At 50.1% G+C, this 13,121-nt stretch overlaps 22 non-coding genes across 22 annotated transcripts; all 22 read right to left on the reverse strand.

Moving 5' to 3' along the window:
* Positions 1-311: 311 nt before the first annotated feature.
* On the reverse strand, positions 312-383 carry Trnat-cgu (transfer RNA threonine (anticodon CGU)). The gene has a single exon. It is a non-coding gene; the product is annotated as a tRNA-Thr (tRNA).
* Positions 384-1,071: 688 nt separating this feature from the next.
* Trnan-guu (transfer RNA asparagine (anticodon GUU)) lies at positions 1,072-1,145 on the reverse strand. The gene has a single exon. It is a non-coding gene; the product is annotated as a tRNA-Asn (tRNA).
* A 333-nt stretch (positions 1,146-1,478) lies between these two features.
* Trnat-cgu (transfer RNA threonine (anticodon CGU)) lies at positions 1,479-1,550 on the reverse strand. Its single transcript has one exon. It is a non-coding gene; the product is annotated as a tRNA-Thr (tRNA).
* Positions 1,551-2,238: 688 nt separating this feature from the next.
* Trnan-guu (transfer RNA asparagine (anticodon GUU)) lies at positions 2,239-2,312 on the reverse strand. Its single transcript has one exon. It is a non-coding gene; the product is annotated as a tRNA-Asn (tRNA).
* A 333-nt stretch (positions 2,313-2,645) lies between these two features.
* Positions 2,646-2,717, reverse strand: Trnat-cgu (transfer RNA threonine (anticodon CGU)). Its single transcript has one exon. It is a non-coding gene; the product is annotated as a tRNA-Thr (tRNA).
* A 688-nt stretch (positions 2,718-3,405) lies between these two features.
* On the reverse strand, positions 3,406-3,479 carry Trnan-guu (transfer RNA asparagine (anticodon GUU)). Its single transcript has one exon. It is a non-coding gene; the product is annotated as a tRNA-Asn (tRNA).
* Positions 3,480-3,812: 333 nt separating this feature from the next.
* Positions 3,813-3,884, reverse strand: Trnat-cgu (transfer RNA threonine (anticodon CGU)). The gene has a single exon. It is a non-coding gene; the product is annotated as a tRNA-Thr (tRNA).
* Positions 3,885-4,572: 688 nt separating this feature from the next.
* Trnan-guu (transfer RNA asparagine (anticodon GUU)) lies at positions 4,573-4,646 on the reverse strand. The gene has a single exon. It is a non-coding gene; the product is annotated as a tRNA-Asn (tRNA).
* A 333-nt stretch (positions 4,647-4,979) lies between these two features.
* Positions 4,980-5,051, reverse strand: Trnat-cgu (transfer RNA threonine (anticodon CGU)). The gene has a single exon. It is a non-coding gene; the product is annotated as a tRNA-Thr (tRNA).
* Positions 5,052-5,739: 688 nt separating this feature from the next.
* On the reverse strand, positions 5,740-5,813 carry Trnan-guu (transfer RNA asparagine (anticodon GUU)). Its single transcript has one exon. It is a non-coding gene; the product is annotated as a tRNA-Asn (tRNA).
* Positions 5,814-6,146: 333 nt separating this feature from the next.
* Positions 6,147-6,218, reverse strand: Trnat-cgu (transfer RNA threonine (anticodon CGU)). Its single transcript has one exon. It is a non-coding gene; the product is annotated as a tRNA-Thr (tRNA).
* A 688-nt stretch (positions 6,219-6,906) lies between these two features.
* Trnan-guu (transfer RNA asparagine (anticodon GUU)) lies at positions 6,907-6,980 on the reverse strand. The gene has a single exon. It is a non-coding gene; the product is annotated as a tRNA-Asn (tRNA).
* Positions 6,981-7,313: 333 nt separating this feature from the next.
* On the reverse strand, positions 7,314-7,385 carry Trnat-cgu (transfer RNA threonine (anticodon CGU)). The gene has a single exon. It is a non-coding gene; the product is annotated as a tRNA-Thr (tRNA).
* A 688-nt stretch (positions 7,386-8,073) lies between these two features.
* Positions 8,074-8,147, reverse strand: Trnan-guu (transfer RNA asparagine (anticodon GUU)). Its single transcript has one exon. It is a non-coding gene; the product is annotated as a tRNA-Asn (tRNA).
* A 333-nt stretch (positions 8,148-8,480) lies between these two features.
* Positions 8,481-8,552, reverse strand: Trnat-cgu (transfer RNA threonine (anticodon CGU)). Its single transcript has one exon. It is a non-coding gene; the product is annotated as a tRNA-Thr (tRNA).
* Positions 8,553-9,240: 688 nt separating this feature from the next.
* On the reverse strand, positions 9,241-9,314 carry Trnan-guu (transfer RNA asparagine (anticodon GUU)). Its single transcript has one exon. It is a non-coding gene; the product is annotated as a tRNA-Asn (tRNA).
* Positions 9,315-9,647: 333 nt separating this feature from the next.
* On the reverse strand, positions 9,648-9,719 carry Trnat-cgu (transfer RNA threonine (anticodon CGU)). Its single transcript has one exon. It is a non-coding gene; the product is annotated as a tRNA-Thr (tRNA).
* A 688-nt stretch (positions 9,720-10,407) lies between these two features.
* Positions 10,408-10,481, reverse strand: Trnan-guu (transfer RNA asparagine (anticodon GUU)). Its single transcript has one exon. It is a non-coding gene; the product is annotated as a tRNA-Asn (tRNA).
* A 333-nt stretch (positions 10,482-10,814) lies between these two features.
* On the reverse strand, positions 10,815-10,886 carry Trnat-cgu (transfer RNA threonine (anticodon CGU)). The gene has a single exon. It is a non-coding gene; the product is annotated as a tRNA-Thr (tRNA).
* Positions 10,887-11,574: 688 nt separating this feature from the next.
* Positions 11,575-11,648, reverse strand: Trnan-guu (transfer RNA asparagine (anticodon GUU)). Its single transcript has one exon. It is a non-coding gene; the product is annotated as a tRNA-Asn (tRNA).
* A 333-nt stretch (positions 11,649-11,981) lies between these two features.
* Positions 11,982-12,053, reverse strand: Trnat-cgu (transfer RNA threonine (anticodon CGU)). Its single transcript has one exon. It is a non-coding gene; the product is annotated as a tRNA-Thr (tRNA).
* A 688-nt stretch (positions 12,054-12,741) lies between these two features.
* Positions 12,742-12,815, reverse strand: Trnan-guu (transfer RNA asparagine (anticodon GUU)). The gene has a single exon. It is a non-coding gene; the product is annotated as a tRNA-Asn (tRNA).
* Between the last annotated feature and the right edge of the window lie 306 nt (positions 12,816-13,121).

Consider the following 13,121-nt stretch of genomic DNA (forward strand, 5'->3'; position numbering starts at 1 on the left):
TCTGTATATCAACGCAATTCGTATACCTTCTGCAGGAATCTCGCAGAATGGTAGCATCTGCTTGCGCCTCTTCACATGGATAACGTGCATGCACACTGTAGCGAGGCTCGTACACGAATGACATCGCCAAGCATGACATTATACTACAAAATGCATACAAACCACTGTTGTGCCTATGCATTCAGAAAACCTCTGAGGCCAGTAGAATACTTTTCATAGGCTGTAGAACATCCCTTTCATTCAGTGTACTGCCATGTGTTAGATGCTGCTCGAGATAGCTCCGCTCCTTGCAGGAAGGTTAAAAAAATGAATGCCTTCTGTGAGGTTCGAACTCACGACCCCTGGTTTACGAGACCAGTGCTCTACCACTGAGCTAAGAAGGCGGCAGCTTAGCGTTTGTGAGCTATCCCCGAATTGTCACTTCATCATACTGAATCTTGCAGCCCTCGACCAGATATCGGATTTGGCACACAGCTGCTGCAGGGGGTGTCCACATTGCCGTTTTCCAAATCTCTTGACTGTTTCGCCCTTACGATCGACGACGAGCGTCGGGCCACCAGAAGTTTGCGGTCTGCACAATCCTGTCCTAGTGCACAGCTTGTGGGATAGCGTGGCTCGACTGCGAAATGCGCCTTTCGGCTCCTCTCTCTGGCTACAGTATGCTGTTGTCCACAGTGGCACTGGCGTTGCCCATGGGGCTTCATGTAAGGCGACTGCACGTCTCTCGGCCAACAGCGGCCCACTGCAGATCGACACTTAAGAGACACCAAATACAAATCGACATCGAGAGACAGGCCCTGTCATATGGCAGTCGCGACGTATACGCTGAAATTGAATGTAAAGAATACGTCTTTTGTAGTGGGCGTCGCTCTACTGCAGTGCACACATGACGAATAAATAGGAAAAGAGTAGAACGTCTGTGTAGGGCCATGTTTTTACCTACAGTGTCACTTGGCTGAATGTGTATAAGGCTCTGTGGCATCACTCAAACACAGGCAAATTGTCACGCTAGCTGTGTATCTCTAACAAAGTTGACGTATGTCCTCACCTCGGTGCCGGTTAAAACGATTTCGCCCCCGGGTGGGCTCGAACCACCAACCTTTCGGTTAACAGCCGAACGCGCTAGCCGATTGCGCCACGGAGGCCTTGAATTTGGCTCACTTGTGCTCTGTATATCAACGCAATTCGTATACCTTCTGCAGGAATCTCGCAGAATGGTAGCATCTGCTTGCGCCTCTTCACATGGATAACGTGCATGCACACTGTAGCGAGGCTCGTACACGAATGACATCGCCAAGCATGACATTATACTACAAAATGCATACAAACCACTGTTGTGCCTATGCATTCAGAAAACCTCTGAGGCCAGTAGAATACTTTTCATAGGCTGTAGAACATCCCTTTCATTCAGTGTACTGCCATGTGTTAGATGCTGCTCGAGATAGCTCCGCTCCTTGCAGGAAGGTTAAAAAAATGAATGCCTTCTGTGAGGTTCGAACTCACGACCCCTGGTTTACGAGACCAGTGCTCTACCACTGAGCTAACAAGGCGGCAGCTTAACGTTTGTGAGCTATCCCCGAATTGTCACTTCATCATACTGAATCTTGCAGCCCTCGACCAGATATCGGATTTGGCACACAGCTGCTGCAGGGGGTGTCCACATTGCCGTTTTCCAAATCTCTTGACTGTTTCGCCCTTACGATCGACGACGAGCGTCGGGCCACCAGAAGTTTGCGGTCTGCACAATCCTGTCCTAGTGCACAGCTTGTGGGATAGCGTGGCTCGACTGCGAAATGCGCCTTTCGGCTCCTCTCTCTGGCTACAGTATGCTGTTGTCCACAGTGGCACTGGCGTTGCCCATGGGGCTTCATGTAAGGCGACTGCACGTCTCTCGGCCAACAGCGGCCCACTGCAGATCGACACTTAAGAGACACCAAATACAAATCGACATCGAGAGACAGGCCCTGTCATATGGCAGTCGCGACGTATACGCTGAAATTGAATGTAAAGAATACGTCTTTTGTAGTGGGCGTCGCTCTACTGCAGTGCACACATGACGAATAAATAGGAAAAGAGTAGAACGTCTGTGTAGGGCCATGTTTTTACCTACAGTGTCACTTGGCTGAATGTGTATAAGGCTCTGTGGCATCACTCAAACACAGGCAAATTGTCACGCTAGCTGTGTATCTCTAACAAAGTTGACGTATGTCCTCACCTCGGTGCCGGTTAAAACGATTTCGCCCCCGGGTGGGCTCGAACCACCAACCTTTCGGTTAACAGCCGAACGCGCTAGCCGATTGCGCCACGGAGGCCTTGAATTTGGCTCACTTGTGCTCTGTATATCAACGCAATTCGTATACCTTCTGCAGGAATCTCGCAGAATGGTAGCATCTGCTTGCGCCTCTTCACATGGATAACGTGCATGCACACTGTAGCGAGGCTCGTACACGAATGACATCGCCAAGCATGACATTATACTACAAAATGCATACAAACCACTGTTGTGCCTATGCATTCAGAAAACCTCTGAGGCCAGTAGAATACTTTTCATAGGCTGTAGAACATCCCTTTCATTCAGTGTACTGCCATGTGTTAGATGCTGCTCGAGATAGCTCCGCTCCTTGCAGGAAGGTTAAAAAAATGAATGCCTTCTGTGAGGTTCGAACTCACGACCCCTGGTTTACGAGACCAGTGCTCTACCACTGAGCTAAGAAGGCGGCAGCTTAGCGTTTGTGAGCTATCCCCGAATTGTCACTTCATCATACTGAATCTTGCAGCCCTCGACCAGATATCGGATTTGGCACACAGCTGCTGCAGGGGGTGTCCACATTGCCGTTTTCCAAATCTCTTGACTGTTTCGCCCTTACGATCGACGACGAGCGTCGGGCCACCAGAAGTTTGCGGTCTGCACAATCCTGTCCTAGTGCACAGCTTGTGGGATAGCGTGGCTCGACTGCGAAATGCGCCTTTCGGCTCCTCTCTCTGGCTACAGTATGCTGTTGTCCACAGTGGCACTGGCGTTGCCCATGGGGCTTCATGTAAGGCGACTGCACGTCTCTCGGCCAACAGCGGCCCACTGCAGATCGACACTTAAGAGACACCAAATACAAATCGACATCGAGAGACAGGCCCTGTCATATGGCAGTCGCGACGTATACGCTGAAATTGAATGTAAAGAATACGTCTTTTGTAGTGGGCGTCGCTCTACTGCAGTGCACACATGACGAATAAATAGGAAAAGAGTAGAACGTCTGTGTAGGGCCATGTTTTTACCTACAGTGTCACTTGGCTGAATGTGTATAAGGCTCTGTGGCATCACTCAAACACAGGCAAATTGTCACGCTAGCTGTGTATCTCTAACAAAGTTGACGTATGTCCTCACCTCGGTGCCGGTTAAAACGATTTCGCCCCCGGGTGGGCTCGAACCACCAACCTTTCGGTTAACAGCCGAACGCGCTAGCCGATTGCGCCACGGAGGCCTTGAATTTGGCTCACTTGTGCTCTGTATATCAACGCAATTCGTATACCTTCTGCAGGCATCTCGCAGAATGGTAGCATCTGCTTGCGCCTCTTCACATGGATAACGTGCATGCACACTGTAGCGAGGCTCGTACACGAATGACATCGCCAAGCATGACATTATACTACAAAATGCATACAAACCACTGTTGTGCCTATGCATTCAGAAAACCTCTGAGGCCAGTAGAATACTTTTCATAGGCTGTAGAACATCCCTTTCATTCAGTGTACTGCCATGTGTTAGATGCTGCTCGAGATAGCTCCGCTCCTTGCAGGAAGGTTAAAAAAATGAATGCCTTCTGTGAGGTTCGAACTCACGACCCCTGGTTTACGAGACCAGTGCTCTACCACTGAGCTAAGAAGGCGGCAGCTTAGCGTTTGTGAGCTATCCCCGAATTGTCACTTCATCATACTGAATCTTGCAGCCCTCGACCAGATATCGGATTTGGCACACAGCTGCTGCAGGGGGTGTCCACATTGCCGTTTTCCAAATCTCTTGACTGTTTCGCCCTTACGATCGACGACGAGCGTCGGGCCACCAGAAGTTTGCGGTCTGCACAATCCTGTCCTAGTGCACAGCTTGTGGGATAGCGTGGCTCGACTGCGAAATGCGCCTTTCGGCTCCTCTCTCTGGCTACAGTATGCTGTTGTCCACAGTGGCACTGGCGTTGCCCATGGGGCTTCATGTAAGGCGACTGCACGTCTCTCGGCCAACAGCGGCCCACTGCAGATCGACACTTAAGAGACACCAAATACAAATCGACATCGAGAGACAGGCCCTGTCATATGGCAGTCGCGACGTATACGCTGAAATTGAATGTAAAGAATACGTCTTTTGTAGTGGGCGTCGCTCTACTGCAGTGCACACATGACGAATAAATAGGAAAAGAGTAGAACGTCTGTGTAGGGCCATGTTTTTACCTACAGTGTCACTTGGCTGAATGTGTATAAGGCTCTGTGGCATCACTCAAACACAGGCAAATTGTCACGCTAGCTGTGTATCTCTAACAAAGTTGACGTATGTCCTCACCTCGGTGCCGGTTAAAACGATTTCGCCCCCGGGTGGGCTCGAACCACCAACCTTTCGGTTAACAGCCGAACGCGCTAGCCGATTGCGCCACGGAGGCCTTGAATTTGGCTCACTTGTGCTCTGTATATCAACGCAATTCGTATACCTTCTGCAGGCATCTCGCAGAATGGTAGCATCTGCTTGCGCCTCTTCACATGGATAACGTGCATGCACACTGTAGCGAGGCTCGTACACGAATGACATCGCCAAGCATGACATTATACTACAAAATGCATACAAACCACTGTTGTGCCTATGCATTCAGAAAACCTCTGAGGCCAGTAGAATACTTTTCATAGGCTGTAGAACATCCCTTTCATTCAGTGTACTGCCATGTGTTAGATGCTGCTCGAGATAGCTCCGCTCCTTGCAGGAAGGTTAAAAAAATGAATGCCTTCTGTGAGGTTCGAACTCACGACCCCTGGTTTACGAGACCAGTGCTCTACCACTGAGCTAAGAAGGCGGCAGCTTAGCGTTTGTGAGCTATCCCCGAATTGTCACTTCATCATACTGAATCTTGCAGCCCTCGACCAGATATCGGATTTGGCACACAGCTGCTGCAGGGGGTGTCCACATTGCCGTTTTCCAAATCTCTTGACTGTTTCGCCCTTACGATCGACGACGAGCGTCGGGCCACCAGAAGTTTGCGGTCTGCACAATCCTGTCCTAGTGCACAGCTTGTGGGATAGCGTGGCTCGACTGCGAAATGCGCCTTTCGGCTCCTCTCTCTGGCTACAGTATGCTGTTGTCCACAGTGGCACTGGCGTTGCCCATGGGGCTTCATGTAAGGCGACTGCACGTCTCTCGGCCAACAGCGGCCCACTGCAGATCGACACTTAAGAGACACCAAATACAAATCGACATCGAGAGACAGGCCCTGTCATATGGCAGTCGCGACGTATACGCTGAAATTGAATGTAAAGAATACGTCTTTTGTAGTGGGCGTCGCTCTACTGCAGTGCACACATGACGAATAAATAGGAAAAGAGTAGAACGTCTGTGTAGGGCCATGTTTTTACCTACAGTGTCACTTGGCTGAATGTGTATAAGGCTCTGTGGCATCACTCAAACACAGGCAAATTGTCACGCTAGCTGTGTATCTCTAACAAAGTTGACGTATGTCCTCACCTCGGTGCCGGTTAAAACGATTTCGCCCCCGGGTGGGCTCGAACCACCAACCTTTCGGTTAACAGCCGAACGCGCTAGCCGATTGCGCCACGGAGGCCTTGAATTTGGCTCACTTGTGCTCTGTATATCAACGCAATTCGTATACCTTCTGCAGGCATCTCGCAGAATGGTAGCATCTGCTTGCGCCTCTTCACATGGATAACGTGCATGCACACTGTAGCGAGGCTCGTACACGAATGACATCGCCAAGCATGACATTATACTACAAAATGCATACAAACCACTGTTGTGCCTATGCATTCAGAAAACCTCTGAGGCCAGTAGAATACTTTTCATAGGCTGTAGAACATCCCTTTCATTCAGTGTACTGCCATGTGTTAGATGCTGCTCGAGATAGCTCCGCTCCTTGCAGGAAGGTTAAAAAAATGAATGCCTTCTGTGAGGTTCGAACTCACGACCCCTGGTTTACGAGACCAGTGCTCTACCACTGAGCTAAGAAGGCGGCAGCTTAGCGTTTGTGAGCTATCCCCGAATTGTCACTTCATCATACTGAATCTTGCAGCCCTCGACCAGATATCGGATTTGGCACACAGCTGCTGCAGGGGGTGTCCACATTGCCGTTTTCCAAATCTCTTGACTGTTTCGCCCTTACGATCGACGACGAGCGTCGGGCCACCAGAAGTTTGCGGTCTGCACAATCCTGTCCTAGTGCACAGCTTGTGGGATAGCGTGGCTCGACTGCGAAATGCGCCTTTCGGCTCCTCTCTCTGGCTACAGTATGCTGTTGTCCACAGTGGCACTGGCGTTGCCCATGGGGCTTCATGTAAGGCGACTGCACGTCTCTCGGCCAACAGCGGCCCACTGCAGATCGACACTTAAGAGACACCAAATACAAATCGACATCGAGAGACAGGCCCTGTCATATGGCAGTCGCGACGTATACGCTGAAATTGAATGTAAAGAATACGTCTTTTGTAGTGGGCGTCGCTCTACTGCAGTGCACACATGACGAATAAATAGGAAAAGAGTAGAACGTCTGTGTAGGGCCATGTTTTTACCTACAGTGTCACTTGGCTGAATGTGTATAAGGCTCTGTGGCATCACTCAAACACAGGCAAATTGTCACGCTAGCTGTGTATCTCTAACAAAGTTGACGTATGTCCTCACCTCGGTGCCGGTTAAAACGATTTCGCCCCCGGGTGGGCTCGAACCACCAACCTTTCGGTTAACAGCCGAACGCGCTAGCCGATTGCGCCACGGAGGCCTTGAATTTGGCTCACTTGTGCTCTGTATATCAACGCAATTCGTATACCTTCTGCAGGAATCTCGCAGAATGGTAGCATCTGCTTGCGCCTCTTCACATGGATAACGTGCATGCACACTGTAGCGAGGCTCGTACACGAATGACATCGCCAAGCATGACATTATACTACAAAATGCATACAAACCACTGTTGTGCCTATGCATTCAGAAAACCTCTGAGGCCAGTAGAATACTTTTCATAGGCTGTAGAACATCCCTTTCATTCAGTGTACTGCCATGTGTTAGATGCTGCTCGAGATAGCTCCGCTCCTTGCAGGAAGGTTAAAAAAATGAATGCCTTCTGTGAGGTTCGAACTCACGACCCCTGGTTTACGAGACCAGTGCTCTACCACTGAGCTAAGAAGGCGGCAGCTTAGCGTTTGTGAGCTATCCCCGAATTGTCACTTCATCATACTGAATCTTGCAGCCCTCGACCAGATATCGGATTTGGCACACAGCTGCTGCAGGGGGTGTCCACATTGCCGTTTTCCAAATCTCTTGACTGTTTCGCCCTTACGATCGACGACGAGCGTCGGGCCACCAGAAGTTTGCGGTCTGCACAATCCTGTCCTAGTGCACAGCTTGTGGGATAGCGTGGCTCGACTGCGAAATGCGCCTTTCGGCTCCTCTCTCTGGCTACAGTATGCTGTTGTCCACAGTGGCACTGGCGTTGCCCATGGGGCTTCATGTAAGGCGACTGCACGTCTCTCGGCCAACAGCGGCCCACTGCAGATCGACACTTAAGAGACACCAAATACAAATCGACATCGAGAGACAGGCCCTGTCATATGGCAGTCGCGACGTATACGCTGAAATTGAATGTAAAGAATACGTCTTTTGTAGTGGGCGTCGCTCTACTGCAGTGCACACATGACGAATAAATAGGAAAAGAGTAGAACGTCTGTGTAGGGCCATGTTTTTACCTACAGTGTCACTTGGCTGAATGTGTATAAGGCTCTGTGGCATCACTCAAACACAGGCAAATTGTCACGCTAGCTGTGTATCTCTAACAAAGTTGACGTATGTCCTCACCTCGGTGCCGGTTAAAACGATTTCGCCCCCGGGTGGGCTCGAACCACCAACCTTTCGGTTAACAGCCGAACGCGCTAGCCGATTGCGCCACGGAGGCCTTGAATTTGGCTCACTTGTGCTCTGTATATCAACGCAATTGGTATACCTTCTGCAGGAATCTCGCAGAATGGTAGCATCTGCTTGCGCCTCTTCACATGGATAACGTGCATGCACACTGTAGCGAGGCTCGTACACGAATGACATCGCCAAGCATGACATTATACTACAAAATGCATACAAACCACTGTTGTGCCTATGCATTCAGAAAACCTCTGAGGCCAGTAGAATACTTTTCATAGGCTGTAGAACATCCCTTTCATTCAGTGTACTGCCATGTGTTAGATGCTGCTCGAGATAGCTCCGCTCCTTGCAGGAAGGTTAAAAAAATGAATGCCTTCTGTGAGGTTCGAACTCACGACCCCTGGTTTACGAGACCAGTGCTCTACCACTGAGCTAAGAAGGCGGCAGCTTAGCGTTTGTGAGCTATCCCCGAATTGTCACTTCATCATACTGAATCTTGCAGCCCTCGACCAGATATCGGATTTGGCACACAGCTGCTGCAGGGGGTGTCCACATTGCCGTTTTCCAAATCTCTTGACTGTTTCGCCCTTACGATCGACGACGAGCGTCGGGCCACCAGAAGTTTGCGGTCTGCACAATCCTGTCCTAGTGCACAGCTTGTGGGATAGCGTGGCTCGACTGCGAAATGCGCCTTTCGGCTCCTCTCTCTGGCTACAGTATGCTGTTGTCCACAGTGGCACTGGCGTTGCCCATGGGGCTTCATGTAAGGCGACTGCACGTCTCTCGGCCAACAGCGGCCCACTGCAGATCGACACTTAAGAGACACCAAATACAAATCGACATCGAGAGACAGGCCCTGTCATATGGCAGTCGCGACGTATACGCTGAAATTGAATGTAAAGAATACGTCTTTTGTAGTGGGCGTCGCTCTACTGCAGTGCACACATGACGAATAAATAGGAAAAGAGTAGAACGTCTGTGTAGGGCCATGTTTTTACCTACAGTGTCACTTGGCTGAATGTGTATAAGGCTCTGTGGCATCACTCAAACACAGGCAAATTGTCACGCTAGCTGTGTATCTCTAACAAAGTTGACGTATGTCCTCACCTCGGTGCCGGTTAAAACGATTTCGCCCCCGGGTGGGCTCGAACCACCAACCTTTCGGTTAACAGCCGAACGCGCTAGCCGATTGCGCCACGGAGGCCTTGAATTTGGCTCACTTGTGCTCTGTATATCAACGCAATTCGTATACCTTCTGCAGGAATCTCGCAGAATGGTAGCATCTGCTTGCGCCTCTTCACATGGATAACGTGCATGCACACTGTAGCGAGGCTCGTACACGAATGACATCGCCAAGCATGACATTATACTACAAAATGCATACAAACCACTGTTGTGCCTATGCATTCAGAAAACCTCTGAGGCCAGTAGAATACTTTTCATAGGCTGTAGAACATCCCTTTCATTCAGTGTACTGCCATGTGTTAGATGCTGCTCGAGATAGCTCCGCTCCTTGCAGGAAGGTTAAAAAAATGAATGCCTTCTGTGAGGTTCGAACTCACGACCCCTGGTTTACGAGACCAGTGCTCTACCACTGAGCTAAGAAGGCGGCAGCTTAGCGTTTGTGAGCTATCCCCGAATTGTCACTTCATCATACTGAATCTTGCAGCCCTCGACCAGATATCGGATTTGGCACACAGCTGCTGCAGGGGGTGTCCACATTGCCGTTTTCCAAATCTCTTGACTGTTTCGCCCTTACGATCGACGACGAGCGTCGGGCCACCAGAAGTTTGCGGTCTGCACAATCCTGTCCTAGTGCACAGCTTGTGGGATAGCGTGGCTCGACTGCGAAATGCGCCTTTCGGCTCCTCTCTCTGGCTACAGTATGCTGTTGTCCACAGTGGCACTGGCGTTGCCCATGGGGCTTCATGTAAGGCGACTGCACGTCTCTCGGCCAACAGCGGCCCACTGCAGATCGACACTTAAGAGACACCAAATACAAATCGACATCGAGAGACAGGCCCTGTCATATGGCAGTCGCGACGTATACGCTGAAATTGAATGTAAAGAATACGTCTTTTGTAGTGGGCGTCGCTCTACTGCAGTGCACACATGACGAATAAATAGGAAAAGAGTAGAACGTCTGTGTAGGGCCATGTTTTTACCTACAGTGTCACTTGGCTGAATGTGTATAAGGCTCTGTGGCATCACTCAAACACAGCCAAATTGTCACGCTAGCTGTGTATCTCTAACAAAGTTGACGTATGTCCTCACCTCGGTGCCGGTTAAAACGATTTCGCCCCCGGGTGGGCTCGAACCACCAACCTCTCGGTTAACAGCCGAACGCGCTAGCCGATTGCGCCACGGAGGCCTTGAATTTGGCTCACTTGTGCTCTGTATATCAACGCAATTCGTATACCTTCTGCAGGAATCTCGCAGAATGGTAGCATCTGCTTGCGCCTCTTCACATGGATAACGTGCATGCACACTGTAGCGAGGCTCGTACACGAATGACATCGCCAAGCATGACATTATACTACAAAATGCATACAAACCACTGTTGTGCCTATGCATTCAGAAAACCTCTGAGGCCAGTAGAATACTTTTCATAGGCTGTAGAACATCCCTTTCATTCAGTGTACTGCCATGTGTTAGATGCTGCTCGAGATAGCTCCGCTCCTTGCAGGAAGGTTAAAAAAATGAATGCCTTCTGTGAGGTTCGAACTCACGACCCCTGGTTTACGAGACCAGTGCTCTACCACTGAGCTAAGAAGGCGGCAGCTTAGCGTTTGTGAGCTATCCCCGAATTGTCACTTCATCATACTGAATCTTGCAGCCCTCGACCAGATATCGGATTTGGCACACAGCTGCTGCAGGGGGTGTCCACATTGCCGTTTTCCAAATCTCTTGACTGTTTCGCCCTTACGATCGACGACGAGCGTCGGGCCACCAGAAGTTTGCGGTCTGCACAATCCTGTCCTAGTGCACAGCTTGTGGGATAGCGTGGCTCGACTGCGAAATGCGCCTTTCGGCTCCTCTCTCTGGCTACAGTATGCTGTTGTCCACAGTGGCACTGGCGTTGCCCATGGGGCTTCATGTAAGGCGACTGCACGTCTCTCGGCCAACAGCGGCCCACTGCAGATCGACACTTAAGAGACACCAAATACAAATCGACATCGAGAGACAGGCCCTGTCATATGGCAGTCGCGACGTATACGCTGAAATTGAATGTAAAGAATACGTCTTTTGTAGTGGGCGTCGCTCTACTGCAGTGCACACATGACGAATAAATAGGAAAAGAGTAGAACGTCTGTGTAGGGCCATGTTTTTACCTACAGTGTCACTTGGCTGAATGTGTATAAGGCTCTGTGGCATCACTCAAACACAGGCAAATTGTCACGCTAGCTGTGTATCTCTAACAAAGTTGACGTATGTCCTCACCTCGGTGCCGGTTAAAACGATTTCGCCCCCGGGTGGGCTCGAACCACCAACCTTTCGGTTAACAGCCGAACGCGCTAGCCGATTGCGCCACGGAGGCCTTGAATTTGGCTCACTTGTGCTCTGTATATCAACGCAATTCGTATACCTTCTGCAGGAATCTCGCAGAATGGTAGCATCTGCTTGCGCCTCTTCACATGGATAACGTGCATGCACACTGTAGCGAGGCTCGTACACGAATGACATCGCCAAGCATGACATTATACTACAAAATGCATACAAACCACTGTTGTGCCTATGCATTCAGAAAACCTCTGAGGCCAGTAGAATACTTTTCATAGGCTGTAGAACATCCCTTTCATTCAGTGTACTGCCATGTGTTAGATGCTGCTCGAGATAGCTCCGCTCCTTGCAGGAAGGTTAAAAAAATGAATGCCTTCTGTGAGGTTCGAACTCACGACCCCTGGTTTACGAGACCAGTGCTCTACCACTGAGCTAACAAGGCGGCAGCTTAGCGTTTGTGAGCTATCCCCGAATTGTCACTTCATCATACTGAATCTTGCAGCCCTCGACCAGATATCGGATTTGGCACACAGCTGCTGCAGGGGGTGTCCACATTGCCGTTTTCCAAATCTCTTGACTGTTTCGCCCTTACGATCGACGACGAGCGTCGGGCCACCAGAAGTTTGCGGTCTGCACAATCCTGTCCTAGTGCACAGCTTGTGGGATAGCGTGGCTCGACTGCGAAATGCGCCTTTCGGCTCCTCTCTCTGGCTACAGTATGCTGTTGTCCACAGTGGCACTGGCGTTGCCCATGGGGCTTCATGTAAGGCGACTGCACGTCTCTCGGCCAACAGCGGCCCACTGCAGATCGACACTTAAGAGACACCAAATACAAATCGACATCGAGAGACAGGCCCTGTCATATGGCAGTCGCGACGTATACGCTGAAATTGAATGTAAAGAATACGTCTTTTGTAGTGGGCGTCGCTCTACTGCAGTGCACACATGACGAATAAATAGGGAAAGAGTAGAACGTCTGTGTAGGGCCATGTTTTTACCTACAGTGTCACTTGGCTGAATGTGTATAAGGCTCTGTGGCATCACTCAAACACAGGCAAATTGTCACGCTAGCTGTGTATCTCTAACAAAGTTGACGTATGTCCTCACCTCGGTGCCGGTTAAAACGATTTCGCCCCCGGGTGGGCTCGAACCACCAACCTTTCGGTTAACAGCCGAACGCGCTAGCCGATTGCGCCACGGAGGCCTTGAATTTGGCTCACTTGTGCTCTGTATATCAACGCAATTCGTATACCTTCTGCAGGAATCTCGCAGAATGGTAGCATCTGCTTGCGCCTCTTCACATGGATAACGTGCATGCACACTGTAGCGAGGCTCGTACACGAATGACATCGCCAAGCATGACATTATACTACAAAATGCATACAAACCACTGTTGTGCCTATGCATTCAGAAAACCTCTGAGGCCAGTAGAATACTTTTCATAGGCTGTAGAACATCCCTTTCATTCAGTGTACTGCCATGTGTTAGATGCTGCTCGAGATAGCTCCGC

The sequence above is a fragment of the Schistocerca nitens genome, chromosome 6, assembly GCF_023898315.1.
Source record: "Schistocerca nitens isolate TAMUIC-IGC-003100 chromosome 6, iqSchNite1.1, whole genome shotgun sequence".
Taxonomy (NCBI): domain Eukaryota; kingdom Metazoa; phylum Arthropoda; class Insecta; order Orthoptera; family Acrididae; genus Schistocerca; species Schistocerca nitens.